Here is a 17,144-nt window from a genome sequence, read left to right on the forward strand (position 1 = left end):
GGGGGTGGGGCGAGAATAAAACATGTCAGCCGTGCCCCCGGCGCTGCCTTGGGGCACTGAATGGAGTGACTGTTGATAACGATGATGAATGGGGATGATTGTGAGTGAAACTTGGACCTAAGGACTAAAATTTCAGGCCCTATTCATGGACCAATCCTCTCCCTGCTGCGCTATTTGGTGGCATTTACAATGCAGCCGGCGGTGCTGGGGGCTTCCAGGCAAACCCCTTCAAAGAAGGAGGCGTTCCTCCTCCAGCCACGCACGCCGGCATGCGAAGGATCAAAGCGCTCTTCTCTCCACAGCGCGTCTCACTTCAACGCCCCCGGCCCGCCTGCGCCTCCCATCAGGAAGTCTTTCCGCAGAGCAGGCAGGACTCCAGGCAAGCTCCGGCAGACGCCAGATAGGTGCTTTCTGCACTGGCCAGCCAGGCCGGTGAGCTGCGCGCGCCCAGGGCCCGGGGCGGGGGCCCTCCAGTCCTAGCCTGGGGGCCTGAGTCCAGCTGCTCTGCTGATTCGGGCGCGCTCCCCGGCTCAGACTGGGGTGCGGCAGGAGAAGCCGGATGAGCCCATCAGGGAAGAGGCAGCAGGCAGGGACTCTCAGCGTGAACCCGGCAGCGGATTAAGGCCTGGCCCGGAGGAGAGGTGCCCCCCCCGCGCCGCCTGGGAAGAAGGGCAGGCCGTGTGCACTCGGACGAGTCGAGCCCACTGCAATACCAATAATCCGGCCCTGCTGGTGGCGTTATTGGGCTGTGGCAGACGAGGAAAGTGGCGTTTGGGCCAGCGCCCTCCCCCGGCGGGCTCAGCCCTGTGAGAACGGGGGAACGTTCGGGGTTCCTGTCTGGTCGCCGCTCAAGGGCCCCGCTCTCATTCCCGGAGAAGCTGCGATTGCCAGGGGGTGGGGGGAACAAACACAGAGTCTGCTCCCTGCTCTCGGTTCCCTGGCGCCGGTTTTCGGAGCCATTTCCCGGAATGGCACAGGCGCCGTGGGGACGGGGTGGGGGAGGACTGTTGCTATGGGCCATAGGAAGGCTGCTCAGGGAACTAGCTCTCCTAATCAAGAGGGTCTCGGCTAAATGGAGTCAGCGAGAGCCTGCTCTGGGTCTAATGACAGAGCTGGACCCTGCGGGGGCAAGCCGGCCTGGCTCCTTCTGCGCAATGCAAGCAAGGGAACGGGCCTCAACTCCTTCTCCAGTCTGAGCCCAGCTAAGCGGAGCGCCATGCCCACCTCCCCCCAAAGAGTCGAGCCTCTCGGAATCGGTCTGGGTTATAAAACCAACGAGGCGTCCTGGGGCACCTTACAGGGGTAGGGGACATCCACTTGCCTGGGTAAACCCGCTCCCCTAGCTGTATCGGCGCGGACGGTGCTGAGGCAGGGCTGTCTGCATCTCGGGATAACGAGGCCAACCAAGGTGGGGGAAGTGGCTCCCTCAGAGCATTTGGTGTGGAGCTGTGATAGCCAGTCAGGGAAAATGGCCTTGGTAATGCGTTAAGCAGCGAGATCCTTATTCAGTCCAGCACGGGCGGCACCGGCTCCCAGTCAGGCTCTGGCTGACCAAACTCAGTGTCTCACCCGGGGATGCCCTCCACTCAGGCAGGGAAGGGCACGTTCATCCTGTAGGCCTGCCAGCTAGCCCGCTGGTACGCCAGCCACCCCCTGGGCCAGCTGCTCACAGCACAAACAGCAGCATGTCCCTGAGGAAAGCTGGCTGACCCAAGCTCATCACAGCTATGGGCTCTTCATTCATTCCGGGAGAGAATTCAGATACCTGCTTCTTCGCGGGTTGGGAGAGTAAGGACAGAACATGAGAACGGCCACACGAGGCCAGAGCAAAGGTCCATCCAGCCCAGCGTCCTGTCTGCCGACAGCGCCCAGTGCCAGGTGCCCCAGAGGGAGTGAACAGAGCAGGGAACCATCCAGTGGTTCCTCCCCTATCATCCATTCCCAGCTTCTGTCAAACACAGGCTAGGACCACCAGCCTGGCTAATGGTCATTGATGGACCTCATCTCCATGAACTTATCTAGTTCTTTTTTGAACCCTGTTAAAGTGCTGGTCTTCAAAACATCCTCTGGCAAGGAGTTCCACAGGTTGTGAAGAAAAACTCCCTTTTGTTTGTTTTAAACCTGCTACCTAGAGCAGATGCCTCTTCTCCACAATGGCCAGAGAGTCAGGGAGCAGGACTCCTAGCTAGAAATAGCAAAGCAATCCTAGGCCTACCATGTTTGGCTTGTAGTGCCTAAGACTTGTCTTCGGGATAAAACCTTCCCAAAGATTGGGCCTGAAAAACCAACCAACCAACCCATCCATAATCCCATGTAAATACCCCATTGCTACTACGGGGAACAGAGGAAATAAGTCTTTTTTAGACTCTTTTACACCTCTTAATCATTTTAGGGCACTTCTGTACCAAGGTGATGGGCTGTCTTGGATAGCCAGCAATCACTGGCAGCACGGTGTGCGGCGTGCCAGTCTTTCCAAAGAATAACAGTCATTCTCTGTAGTTTTCACTTGCCCAAACTCCTCTGTTAAATGTATTTTTATACAGCAGTGTTGACCTTTTCCACTAGCCCTTTTGGAATGAGGTTGTAGTCTTGTGTAAAAGTCATATCAAATGGGCCACAGAAAATCACTCTGGCCTGATTAAAACGAATAGTCTAGACTCTAGATGATGGCTGCGTTTCCTTCTGTGTCGTTAGGCTTTGTGGGAGAGCTTGCAGCAATCAGAGATGTTATGGAAGAAATACAGTTACAGGTAGTGCTAGCTGCCTTAACAGAGCCTAATTACAGTCCTTGTAAGGACTGATTTGCAAAGAAAATGTCTGTTGCCTCAAGGACTAATGCTTGGGAAAATCATATTGTATATGGCAAAATTGGTAACACCTGATAAAATGTTTCCGTTCGTAAATAGTTTTATTATTTATTAAATTACATGCAATGGCTTTTTATAGCCGTTCTTTTACGGAGTTAAAATGTGTTAAATACTTGAATTAAACACTATCTCCATGTTATACAATAGTCTATTAGCTCTTGGGATGTCATCATGGGTTACAGGTTTATTCTCTGTGCATTGTATTAGGCTGCGTGTTGAAGTCCTCAGGGCACGTGTAGGTCTGAAGAACATAAAGGCAACTTTTCTTGCGGTGTTTTGGCACTTCCTGCTCCCTGGATTGGATGGACACAGGAACTTCTGAGATGCGCGAAGCCAGAGTGTAATTATTTAGACCCCTGCAGTTTGGGGCTGGTTGGAGTTTGGCGTGGAAGGCCAGGCTGACGCTTGTTTTGGCCAAGCTTCCTCCCTGCCCTGGGTCTAATGCTCTCCCAAAGAGGAGCTGGGAGGAAAGACAGTGCCCGGAGCACACTTGTGAGGTCTGCGAGCCAACCAGTCGATGGAGGCTGAGTGCTGGTTCCAGAGCTGGGACTGGCCACGGTGGGAGTTACAGACTTTGGGTCCTAGTTTGGAACCAGGGAAGAGTGCATGCGATTTTCCTGTGCTGTCCATCCTGATTGGTACGTCAGTGGTGCCTAGAAGGCCCGACCATGCCGGGGGACCCATTGTGCCAGCTGGGCAATGCTGTGCATTAAGACACACCAAAGACCTTGCTTAGGCCATGTCTTCACTAAGGTTCGATTGACGCTGCCATGATCAATCTTCTGGAGTTCGCTTTAGTGGGTCTAATAAAGACCCGCTAAGGGAAACTCCGAGGGTGGCCCCATTGGCACTGGTAAGTCTACTCCTTGCAAGGAGTAAGAAAGTGGATGGGAGCGTTTGCTCCCATTGGCCTCCTGCTGCAGGGACAGTGGGGAACCTTGAATGAAGGTATGCCCACTCCAGCCCACTCATTACCCTGTGTATCTTAATTCAACCCCCTCTTCAGCGGAGACCTGGCCTTAGGCTCTTCAGCAGAGCTACGCAACTTTGGAAGCCCTGGGGGCCACAATGATACTCACAGCACATGCTGAGGGCTGCAACTTAAGTGTGATTGCATAGACATGCAAATATAGATGCAAATATATGCAAATAGCTTCTTCACACTGATGGGCATGAATGCAAAGATTAAGGCAGGACTACACAACACGCAGGCCCCATTTCAGTCAGTTCTGCTGATATTACTAAAATGTAATATTGACCCCATTTCCACCCATATGACAGCACTTTGAATGAGCAAGGACAGTCCAGGAATTTAACTACTAAAATGCATCTCAACAGAAGGCCGTTCTATTGACTGGCGGTGTGGAGCGTGTTCCCAGTGGAGGCCACATTCGAAGGATCCCACCCGTGGGCCGTGTGTTGAGCCCCGCGTCAACCCAAACCGCCCCACGGGCCGTGTGTTGAGTAGCCCTGCTCTACAGAAACAGGACGGCAGGCCTGCGGGTTTGTCTCTGCATCCCCATTTATCGCTGAGGAGCTGAGTGCGGAAAGAGGCCCTTTCAGCACACATCTCATTCACAGCTTCAGTGAGGCATGGACTTCACACCCTTTTCCTACCAGGCCCTCAGGGACTTGGCCAAGATCACCCAGGGTATGTCTACACTACCCCGCTAGTTCGAACTAGCCGGGATTTAAAAATGGCGGCACCCGGCTTATGCAAATGAAGCCCGGGAAATTCAAATCCCGGGCTTCATTTGCAAGTGCGGTATGCCTACATTACCCTCCTAGTTCGAATTAGGAGGGTAGTGTAGACATACCCCCAGGGAGCCTGCAGCAGAACTGGGAATAGACCCCCACGCTCTCCCGTCTCTGTTCTCTGCTTTAACCACACGGCCATCCTGCCTTTCTGGGAGCTGCTTTCTGTTGTGTTGTTCTTTCTGTATTTCAGCCAAGCAATTAAAAACTGCAAGGCCCCTTCTCATAGACTCATAGACTTTAAGGTCAGAAGGGACCATTATGATCATCTAGTCTGACCCCCTGCACAGTGCAGGCCACAGAATCTCACCCACCCCTCCCAGAATAATCCTCTCACTTATATCTCAGATATTGAAGCCTTCAAATACTTTGAAGACCCCAAGATGCAGAGTATCCTCCAGCTGTGATCTGTACCCCATGCTACAGAGGAAGGCGAAAAACCTCCAGGGCCTCTGCCAATCTACCCTGGAGGAAAATTCCTTCCCGACCCCAAATATGGCGATCAGCTAAACCCTGAGCATGTGGGCAAGACTCATCAGCCAGACACCCAGAAAGTTCTCTATAGTAACTCCTTTCATCCCTCCATTGACCTATTCCCACTGATAATGAATGGTCAATTAGATACCAAGATCATGTTATCTCATCAAACCATCCCCTTCATAAACCCATCTAGTTTAATCTTGAAGCCAGATAGGTCTTTTGCCCCCACTACTTCCCTTGGAAGGCCGTTCCAGAACCTCACTCCTCTAATGGTTAGAAACCTTCGTCTAATCTCAAGTCTAAACTTCCTACTAGCCAGCTTATATCCATTTGTTCTTGTGTCCACATTGGTATTAAGCTTGAATAATTCCTCTCCCTCCCTGGTATTTATCCCTCTAATATATTTAAAGAGTGCAATCATGTCCCCTCTCTGCCTTCTTTTGGTTAAGGTAAACAAGCCAAGCTCCTTGAGTCTCCTTTCATAAGACAGGTTTTCCATTCCTCGGATCATCCTAGTGGCCCTTCTTTGTACCTGTTCCAGTTTGAATTCATCCTTCTTAAACATGGGAGACCAGAACTGCACACAGTATTCCAAAAGGGGTCTCACCAATGCCTTGTATAACGGCACTAACACCTCCTTATCCCTACTGGAAATACCTCGCCTAATACATCCCAAGACCGTATTAGCCTTTTTCACGGCCATGTCACAATGGCGGCTCATAGTCATTCTGTGATCAACCAGGACTCCTTCTGAACAGAGACTCAGAGGCCTGATATGCCTCTCCCCAGCGAAAGAAAGAAGCTTGTTTTAATCACATTTGTTGATAAGCAGATACCCGTGAGCCTTGCATGTCATGTCCGGAGGGGTGCTGGGCACTGCAGCCCCCCCCCCCACCCCCCGGCTTGAAGTGGTTTCCATTTTACACAGGATTTGCAGATTGGTTCGGGGCTCGCAGAACCCCACTACATACCGTGTGCCAGCGCCCCTGTTTACGGCTAGGGCACCAGTGACCCCCCCACACCAGCAGCATTCGCTGGGCCGGGCTCAGAATGGGACACTGATCTTGCCTTCCAGAACCCTGGCCCACTTCGGAAAATAATCAGACAAGCCCCCGCTACCGAGGTCAGCATTTCTCTGGAAGGTATGCTCCCTCCCGCTCCGCTGCCTGCACCACCACCAAAGGCTCCTCTACTGGGGGCTCCTACGATTCCAAAGCCACCTTGCTGCCGAGGCGCTTGCTGACATTGGGCTGGGCTTCTCGCCCTCCATTTCCCTGACTCCGGAGACCAAACTTGCCGTAAGTTGGGTTTTCTGCTGCTCGGCAATCATTTCTCCCCCAGCGAGGCAATCACGCGATGGGCTCTGAGAGCAGCAGGAGAGATGCTGCCTCTTAGATGCATAAAAGGTAAGACAAACTACATGTCATAAAACTTTGAAAAGTTCCTTTTTCGTGTTTGTGCGGGGTTATTTTATATGGCTTTTGATATGAAGCTAAAATTGCACATCAAAAAGGATAATGCATCTTTAAGCTGTTACAATGACTTCTAAATTTTTCATTTAATGTCAGTGAGGGGAAAAAAACCCTCCTCAGTTGGCTGAGTTACATTGGTGAGATGGCTGTTTCATTCCATAAAGTGTCTGCAGTGGATGCGAACAGTAGGAAATCCAAGGGTGATAAATAGCTATTTCTAAGTAAATTTCATGCAATTGCCCTTTGGTTAAAGTCTTTCCTCTCAGCACTTTTCCTGTGCACAGAGCCCAACTAATAATATTCAGGAGCAAGTGCTTTCCAGTGTGACAACTGATTGCACTTTGAAGCAGTAAATGGCTGATTTCATAATTGGTATAATTTTTCACAAGTACCTGAATGTCATATACAGAAAGAATAAGCAACCTGGACTTAATACGGGAGCTTTTTCAATTCTCCTAAAATCAATAATGTATTAAACCCCTGAACTGATTAAAATAATGTGAACCCTGAGTAGGTTTTGTGAGGAAGGCAGGTTTCTTCAAGGGTGATAGATTTATGGCAAAAGGGTTAATACATGGGGAGAGTGGGGATATTTTACAGATGGAGTCAGTTTTCCTAATTAAACTTTTATCAAGATTTTTCCCGTTTGAATTGTTTCACTTAGCGCGATGGGAAAGAGGTTTCCTTTCTGTTCAGACCCGCCTTTGCAGCATTACCAGACATGCACAAAGCTGAGAGCACCGTCTGCACAGAAAGGCTAATGATTAGAATAGAAAGAAATATGGGCTCCATTCTGAAAATTACACCCCGGCTCCGGAGGATTCCTCTGCACTTTAATAGGAAAAGGCAGAGTGCAGTTTTTCAGAGGAGCTGGTGCTTCCATGATTCATGAAGCCCTTTGTCCTTCTGCGAGGAGCTGGCGAGGATCTCGTATATGGACCAGCGCCGTGCCGCCCCTACAGCACAGGGCAAGCCTCAAACTTGGGGAAGGGGGTTGCCATAGTAATTATCTCATCATCTGGGAGGGCAACATGCCTGCCTCTAGGCACCTTGTAAGACGGTTCAATTAGCATCAGATACCCTGCACGCACTGAACAGGGAGACAAAGAGCGAGCCAGCCTGCCACGAGAGATGCTGAGGAGTTTCCCAAGATTTTCAGAATTCTTGGATTTCTTCCAGGCAAATAATCGTAAGCAGATGTATGGAAGGGGCAATTCAGAAACTGTGTTTCTTAAAAGAGAAAAAAAGAGGAAGGTATCTGACAGGCTGTACCACTGCCAGTCACATGCATGCTCCAATAGCACGTGCATAGCACATGCATGTGCAGGGCAGGGTGGTGTGTGCAGGGGGTACATGTACCAGATGTGTGCAGAGCAGAGCTGTGTGTGCAGAGGGTACATGTACCAGGTGTGTGCAGAGCAGAGCTGTGTGTGCAGAGGGTACATGTACCAGGTGTGTGCCAGGGCAAGGCAGTGTGTGCAAAGGGTACATGTACCACATGTGTGCCGGGGTAGGGTACTGTTTGCAGAGGGTACATGTACCACGTGTGTGCCAGGGTAGGGCTGTGTGTGCAGAGGGTACATGTACCAGGTGTGTGCCAGGGCAGGGTGGTGTGTGCAGGGGGTACATGTACCAGGTGTGTGCCAGGGTAGGGCTGTGTGTGCAGAGGGTACATGTACCAGGTGTGTGCCAGGGCAGGGTGGTGTGTGCAGGGGGTACATGTACCAGGTGTGTGCCAGGGTAGGGCTGTGTGTGCAGAGGGTACATGTACCAGGTGTGTGCCAGGGCTGGGTGGTGTGTGCAGGGGGTACATGTACCAGGTGTGTGCCAGGGCAGGGTGGTGTGTGCAGGGGGTACATGTACCAGGTGTGTGCCAGGGTAGGGCAGTGTGTGCAGAGGGTACATGTACCAGGTGTGTGCCAGGGTAGGACTGTGTGTGCAGGGGCTACATGTACCAGGTGTGTGCCAGGGTAGGGCAGTGTGTGCAGAGGGTACATGTACCAGGTGTGTGCCAGGGTAGGGCTGTGTGTGCAGAGGGTACATGTACCAGGTGTGTGCCAGGGTAGGGCTGTGTGTGCAGGGGGTACATGTACCAGGTGTGTGCCAGGGTAGGGCAGTGTGTGCAGAGGGTACATGTACCAGGTGTGTGCCAGGGCAGGGTGGTGTGTGCAGGGGGTACATGTACCAGGTGTGTGCCAGGGCAGGGTGGTGTGTGCAGGGGCTACATGTACCAGGTGTGTGCCAGGGCAGGGTGGTGTGTGCAGGGGGTACATGTACCAGGTGTGTGCCAGGGCAGGGCAGTGTGTGCAGAGGGTACATGTACCAGGTGTGTGCCAGGGCAGGGTGGTGTGTGCAGGGGGTACATGTACCAGGTGTGTGCCAGGGCAGGGTGGTGTGTGCAGGGGGTACATGTACCAGGTGTGTGCCAGGGCAGGGCAGTGTGTGCAGAGGTGATACTGATCCAAGCCACCAGGGTCACTTTTCAATCAGGTGTTCTGCTTTATACTGGACACCTGGGCACCCTGACCCCATCACAGGTGCACTGAGCAAACCGAAAATTGTTCATGTCAGGTCTTTCAGGTCTCGGCCTGCTCTCCTCCCAGACTAATCCCCACTAACTCCAGTGGGCCCCTAGGGGTTAGGCGGCCAGGCTGAAGAGAACCGTGGCAGAGCTGGGAAAGGAGGTGTATAGACAGCCTGGAAGCTGGCGCCACCTGGTCGAGCAGAATGAAAGGAAATCGATCGTAAGCCCTCTGGAGCGGACAGTCTGTGGCGTGCGCTTGTGCACCCCAAGTGCAATGATTCTTGTCCCTCGGAGCTACCAAACCCAAATACATAATGGGCCGGAGCGATCGGATGCGAGTCTGAGCACAGCCTGCTGCTTGCTTCCATGGGGGCAGGCTGGCGGGGGGAGTTTGGGTGGAATTCGCCACGTGCACAACCCGCCCAGCCCCACCCACCTCTCCGGAGCTGGGTTGGGTGCCAGAGGCTTTGAACTCTGGCGCCTGGCAGCACAGTGTACGCGTGCAAAGGGGCAATGCAACGCCAGCTGCCTGGTGCCTTTGCGAGGCAAAGTCCCTGCTTGGTAGCAGCTCCCGGGTTTGCTTTCTCTTTTCCCATCCATCTGCATAGGAAAGGACGTGCCACTGGCCTCCTATGGCCTTGCACGGAGGCCATAGACTTGGGCTGGCAGGTAGTTTGCTGTTCTTTGAAGCCAGGGCCAGTGATCTGTTCCCACTGTGTGTGCTGGCATGTTAGGAATGGAGCCGCTAGTGGCGGTGACCTGTCTTCCCAGGGCCTGGTCCCTAGCCAGAGGGGATACACAACCTGTGGCTAGGAGACTTTCAGGTCAACATCACTCCCTGGGTGTTGTCCTTCGTTGTCACTGCCAGCAATGCCCTGCCCGCTGGGTGTGTTCATATGTTGGCAACAACCCTCCCATTGTGCTGACATGGCTGGCACTGATGGCTTAGGGGGCGTTCTTTAGGGCCAGGGCCTCATTTTCAATTAATGCAACAGGACAGCTCCCAGGGAGTGGAATTCGACCTGGAGAATGGGTGAGCAGCCTTCCTAAGGAGAGCTCTGCACCCAAGGGCACAGTGGTCTATGCCATGGCATCATTTTCAGAGCAACCTGGTAATGCCGCACACACACACACGCACACGCGCACGCACACGCACGCACATGCACACACACACACACACACACACACACACACACACACAGCCTGCACTACAACTGTCGAATGAAATTTCATGACAATACATTGTGTGCCAAATCTGGTGAAGCAGGTGAACTCGGACAACAAATCCCCTAGGCCAGAGGGGCAGCTAGAGATGCCACGTGGATGCTTCTGGCGTGTACATAGGGAGGTTTAGTATTTCCCAGGGAATTCTTTTCTGGTCTGAACTTCCTGGGCATGTTGCTCTCGTGTTGTAATGCAGACTGTGTTCTGGGACTCCGCCGACACGTTGGTGAGGAAGCCAAGGGGCATATGAAATCACCTGCATGTCATTTGCTGGGGCTCTCAGGCTACGTCTAGGCTGCAGGCTTCTTTCGGAAGAAGCTTTTTTCAGAAGAGATCTTCCAAAAAAAGTCTTCCGAAAGAGAGCGTCCACACACAAAAGTGCATCGAAAAAGCGATCTGCTTTTTCGAAAGCGAGCATCCAGACTGAATGGGTGCGCTCTCGCATGTAAGCTGTGATTGCTATGGACGGAGTGGCCACCAGGGGACCTGTGCTTTTCCCCCTTTCCTCTTCTTCCAAAAGAACTCCCTCTTCCCCATCCACACACACCTTTTTGTGAAAGAGCTCTTTCAGAAAAAGGCATCTTCCTCGTAGAATGAGGATCACCAATGCCGGAAACCCCCCTCTGTTCTGTCGATTTTCTTGTGGAAGAACGCAATTGCAGTATGGATGTTCTTCAAGTTTTGTCGGGAAAACGGCCATTTTTCTGACAAAACTCTGTAGTGTAGACATACAAATAGTGGTTTTAAGTGTAATTACCACGAACTTGCGAAGATGCAGGAGTGGGTCTGGAAAAGCATTGGCCGAAGTATGCAGAAAGTGGGAGTGGAATAACAAAACCAGAATTGCCTCTCTAGTTTGCTAAATAGATTCCTAAGAATATTTCCCCTGAGTTTGGAAAAGTGGCAACTCCTCATTGTTGCTTCATTTTCTTCCATGTCTGTAAAACTGGAGCGCATCACACACTTGCTCGCTGCCCGCGGAGATCCGACTGCTCAGCTGCTGGTGTTCTTGGGGTTTTCTCCCCCAGGTTATTCATGGAAACCTAACCCAGACTAGCAAGTCTCAGAAGGCCCTTTGGAAAGTCGAGACAGACCCCATTCTCTTACAGGAGCGGGCTGAAAGGGTGTTTTTCTCATGTAGCCAGGGCAACACTGTTCCTGGCTTAAAAGCCAATTGTGCTAATTTAATAGGAGTCTGTCCCTCGAAAGGCAGCCAGTGTAAGTAACACAGGGCAAAACCAGGCTGGTTATAATTCAACAGCTTAAGCCTGGGCAAAAGGCAGCAGAGACTTTTGAAGAGACAAGTGCAATCATTCACTAATTCCTGTGCCGCTGTTGCCAAGGCCGACTGACACAGCCAGTGGGACAGCACCCATCTGTATGTCCAGTGGACAGGGGCTCTCTATGGAAAAGGCCTGGCCAGTAGGATGGCTGGATCCTTAGCCTCGCTGGCTGCCGCAGAGCGCGTTTCCTGAGCGAGTCCCCATCTGTTGATGACCAGTCTCCAACAGCCAGACATCTCCCTTCCCCCAGCTGGGGGTCAGAGATGCATCCTGCTGGCAACAGCTGGACTTTCAGGGTGTGTCTACACAGCAAAGTTATTTCAGAATAGCGGCCGTTATTCCGAAAGAACTGTGGGTATGTCTACACTACCACCTTAGTTTGAACTAGGGTAGTAATGTAAGCAACCGGAGTTGCAAATGAAGCCCGGGATTTGAATTTCCCGGGCTTCATTTGCATAAAGCTGGGCACCGCCATTTTTAAATGTCTGCTAGTGCGGACTCCGTGCCGCGTGTAGCCGCGCGGCACGGAGTCTGCACTAGCAGACATTTAAAAATGGCGGCTCCCTGCTTATGCAAATGAAGCCCGGGAAATTCAAATCCCGGGCTTCATTTGCAACTCTGGTTGCCTACATTACCACCCTAGTTCGAACTAGGGGGCTAGTGTAGACATACCCATAGTGAGTGTCTACACTGCAATAGCGTTATTACGAAATAATATCGAAATAACGGGCGGCTCATTCCGAAATCTGTAAACATCATTCTATGAGGAATAACGCCTCTTCCGAAATAGCTTATTTCAAAGGAAACGTGCAGTGTAGACATAGCCTCCGAGTCCACAGAGCTGGGAATCTTTGGCTTGCAGGGAGACCCGTCCCATCTGACCCAAGGCCTCCCGAACTCACTGGCCAATGCGGGAGAGAGGACGCAGCGCTGCTGGAAGTCACATTTCAGTCCCCCCCTCCCCCCCGTGTTGGCACACAGTCCTCCTCCTCACCCTTGTCTTCGGGGTGACTGGACTCCCTCCGCAGGCCAGTCCCAGACATGCCAGGAATTTCCTTTGACGCAGGAACAAAGGATGGCTAATCCTATCTGGGACAGGAGAGCGGTTGTTCAGCTTTAGAGACATCCCCAGCTTCCCCCAGTCCAGGGCTAGTCACAGGAAATCCTGGCCAAACGGGCTCATAGCTCACTTCCAGCTGCTGGGAGCTACACGACAGCTTGGGCTGTGGTTTCATTGTGCTGCAGCCCATTTCCTTCTGTTTGACGTCACAGTTCTTTCCAGCGCCACTCGCTGGGATGTCACATGCAGAAGAGGCTGAGCAGAGAGTCTGCAAAGGCAAATTCGCTGTTCATGTAGATGGCACTGGTTATAGGGGGAACATTCCTCAACTCTCTGCCAAGGACAGGGTCTTTTGATAGAGCTTCTCTCAAGAGCCATGGGCAGTGAGAAATGGACACCACACCTCTCAGAGGCTTCTCTCTGGGTTAGCCCCTCAGTTTTAGAAATACGTTAAGGCACAAACTTCTGCTCCCAAATAAACACACAGTCTACACTGGCATGATTTTGCACAAGAACTCCTTTGCGGAAGAGTTCTTGTGCAAAAACTCTTCCAGAAGAGAGTGTCTACACTGGCATGTGCTTTTGTGCAAGAGCATCCGTGCCAGTGTGGACGCTCTCTTGCGCGAGAAAGCTCTGATGGCCATTTTAACCATCGGGCTTTCTTGCGTAAGAAATTCATCTTGCCTGTCTACACTGGCCTCTTGCGCACGAACAGTTGCACAAAAGGGCTTCTTCCTGAGTGGGAGCATCATAGTTCTTGCGCAAGAAGCCCTGATTTCATACATTAGAACATCAGTGTTCTTGCGCCAGAACTCGCAGCCAGTGTAGACAGGCAGCAAGTTTTGGTGCAAAAGCAGGTGCTTTTGTGCAAGATCGCGCCAATGTAGACACTGCCCCAGTGGTCCCATTTCCATGTCCACGGTGGGTGGCACATGCCATTATGCAAAGTCCCTCTGCCAGAAAATGTGTGGCTCTTAAAAAATTATATGAGGCTCAAAACAATCACCAAATCATTCATCAAGATTGCTGTAGTTCTTGACCACATAGTAAATGATTTATTTAATCTTAATATATTCCATAAAGAGTCCCTATATTTCCATAAATATGTCATATCTATCTAATACATAGTAATGAACCTGCTCCAAGGGTAAATAAATAAGATCTAAGATCAGCAAGCCAATGTTTATCAAAGGGAGATACAGAGATATTGAGTCCTTTAAAGTACCATTCTTCACAGCAATCACAACCCAGTTAGGCAATTCATAACCCTTTGGGTCAATTAGAATTCCCAGTAGACGTGTGTGTGTGTGTGTGTGTGTGTGTGTGTGTGTGTGTGTGTGTGTGTGAGAGAGAGAGAGAGCGAGAGAGCGAGGATTCATTCAAGTAAGTAAGAATTTGCAATGAAGAGGGCTGAATTTGATGTCAGCAGGACTGAGTGTGTTGAGCATGCGTTGTATGAATCAGTGCTTGTGGAGGTGGACATAGGTGGTGTGACAAGGTCAAGCCAGGAGGCTGCTACAGAGCAGGGGAAAATCAGCCCCAAAAGAGTCAGAGGCTGCTAATTAGGGGTGGGGCAGTGGGACAATGAGCAGCAGCTGGCAGGGAGCTGGCCCAGGTGGACTGGGGCCAGCTGACTCCACTTCAGGCCTGCCAGAGGCCTTTGAAAGCCTCCCCGGTGAGCAGGGGGAGAGAAGAGGGAGAAGGGGAGACAGGGAGGAAGAGTTAGAGACAGCGATGAAGCACCAATAGGGACAGAGCTAGAGACAGCTGGGGATGGGGGCCCGGAAGGAGCGTTCGGGCTCCCTACCCCAGAGCCCGGCTGCAAGCCCAGCCCCTGGCAAAGGGGGAAGGCTGCTGGCCCTAGCGCTGGCCAGGGGAAGAAGGGCCTTTGCCATAGCGGGCATGAGTGTGTGTGTGTGTGTGTGAGCGTTGTGTTACACAGTGTTTGTCACACACGGTGAAGTAACACACGTCATGGGGGGAGGACAATCACAAGCGGATGGGAACTGCCTGGCCCCTAACAAAACCAACGAGGAGTCCTCAGGGCCCCAGGTCTCCTTGCTGTTTGTGCAGAGGCAGACTCACACGGCTGGTACTTAGCATCACTCTGCTGGCAAGCGCTGCTGCCGGGAGGGAAAGGCTGGTGGATTGGAACGCCGCCTGCGGGAGCCGCCACCCGGGCGTGAGAATGGAGAATCCAGGGCACAGGGAGCCAGGGCCTCTGGGCGTTGTTGGGGAGAGGCAAGAGCGTTTGAGCATGTCTCCCTCGGCACTGGGGGGGCACTTTGGGGCTGACCATTTCCTTGTACGTCTAGATCGTTCCAGCTAAACGTGTGCGGGGGGTGGGGGGGAGGGAGGGGAATTGAGTTCCCAGCAACATGAAAGATCTTGCACAAAGTGTCTGCTTCTCTTGAATATTTTAAAATTGTCATTAGAAAACTGAAACAGAACAGAACATACAAACGGCCAGACTGGGTCAGCCCAAAGGTCCATCCAGCCCGTGTCCTGTCTGCCGATGGTGGCCAATGCCAGATGCCCCAGAGGACATTAACAGAACAGGGAATCATCAAGTGATCCCTCTTCTGTCATCTGTTTTCAGCCGCTGACAAACAGAGGCCAGGGACACCATTCCTACCCATCCTGGCTAACAGCCACTGACGGACTTAGTCCCCATGAATTTATCTAGCTCTTTTCTTTTCTTTTTTTTTGGGGGGGGGGTGGAAAAGTCAAAGTTTCCGTCTCCTTCCCCACCCCTTAGCTCTGCCCAGCCTCCTCAGAAAATACTGTTTGTGTAGGGCTGATCGATCAAGTCATTCTGCTTTTTCTGAAAGACACATCCGGTCCCAGTCTTCTACCTCCCTGTCATTGCTAGACTAGCACGCAATGCAGACAGTCCCTTAGACAGTTTGTAAAACTCCTCTGAAAAGTTAAGGGCACATGGAGAGCGTAGAACAAACTCTTTGGTAAATTAGGATGCATCTAGACAGGAAGATGTGTGTGACTAATATTCCTGCTGACACTGGAATGGCACATGTGTTATTTGTGGGCTTTTTAATGCGGAATGTGCAGCATGTTGTTCTTATTTTATATGCATTTTTGCAGGAATACAATGATAATTTTCACCTCCTGGAGACACGCAACAGTTAGGAAAACATTTATAACAAGTCATTAGTGTGCTAAATGCTTGAAAATCGGAGTCCATCCTGCTTTCATACATATTTTGACACACCGTGAGGCTGAAGTGTAGATTCCATGTGCAAATCATGAAGAAGAATTGGCATTTGCTGGCATGTGGGTCTGAGTTGTAGTGGAGTGAAGAGTTATGCAGAAAGAAGATCCGAGCACAGGGGAATGCAGATTTTGCTCTATGTCCTGCCCACTTAGGAACCAGCTAGAAACGGGATCTATTTTTAATGAAATTCTTTTTGCAACAATCCTCCAGCAGCCCCCAATGGCCACAGATAAGAGGGCTGTCGGTGTGCAAGCTCCCTCCACCTGACTTCTTTATTTCACGCACACGGGTCATTTTTCATGTTTTAAAAAGATAAACATCTCCAACGAGGGGATTCCCAAGCCGGTTGAGAAGCAGAGGGGTGAGCAATCGGTGAGCAAGTCCCAGGGCTGGGAGAAAAGCGGTGCTGGTGCCATTGTCTGCCGTGCAGCTCGGGCACAGGCACCCCGGAATGGAGAGCGCGGCTGTGAGATGAGGAAACTGCCCGGACTCCCTGAGGTGACATCCCTGGGACTAGCATCTCCCCGTTCTCCCCGCCGGGCGCGTGCAGCCACCTCGGGATGGAACACCCAGGCATCCACGGGACGCTTCAAACACAGCATCCGACATTTTGACACCTAAATAAAGGGCCCAATTCTCAGACGGGCAGAGCATCTGCAGGGCTCGTGGAGACCCCGGGCCGGCAGCACAGGCCCTGAGGAAGGGAAGACCGAGGGAGACAGGACAGGACAGGGGTGGAGGGGCATGTGACGAGAGTGAGTGGGGATGGGGATGGGGAGGGCCACGGGGGCCCTGTGTCCCTGGAAGAGACTCTAGCGGGCAGGGGAACGGGAGCAGTGCTCAGTCCGTTCTCTGCACTTAGGCACCTGGCGAGCCGTACCGCCCTTGCCACAGCTCCTACCACGTCCCCTGCCGACTGGGATGGTGGGCGTAGTGCCGCAGGGCAGGGTGTGCCTTCCCACCTGTCCAGACCGCTCCCGCTGCAGGTGGCTGCTGCTCTGACAGCCTCGTCGCCCTGGAGTATCTGACCATCCCTGGGCCAGTCAATGCCGGCAGCGTCCTTTGCCTGCCAGCTCCACAGCGGCCCTTCTTGGGGCCGGCGCCGCGGGTGGTGCCAGCACTGCTGGGCTGTTCTTCTCTCACAGAAGGCGCTGTCAAGAGCGTGGGCTCGTGTCCCTTTATCGCCCTTTTCTCAAGCTCGCCGGCCTGTTTCCCAGACAGTCCTTCTCCCGCGCCACCGCTCCTGC

The sequence above is a fragment of the Pelodiscus sinensis genome, chromosome 23 (assembly GCF_052426305.1).
Source record: "Pelodiscus sinensis isolate ZL-2025 chromosome 23, ASM5242630v1, whole genome shotgun sequence".
Classification (NCBI taxonomy): domain Eukaryota; kingdom Metazoa; phylum Chordata; order Testudines; family Trionychidae; genus Pelodiscus; species Pelodiscus sinensis.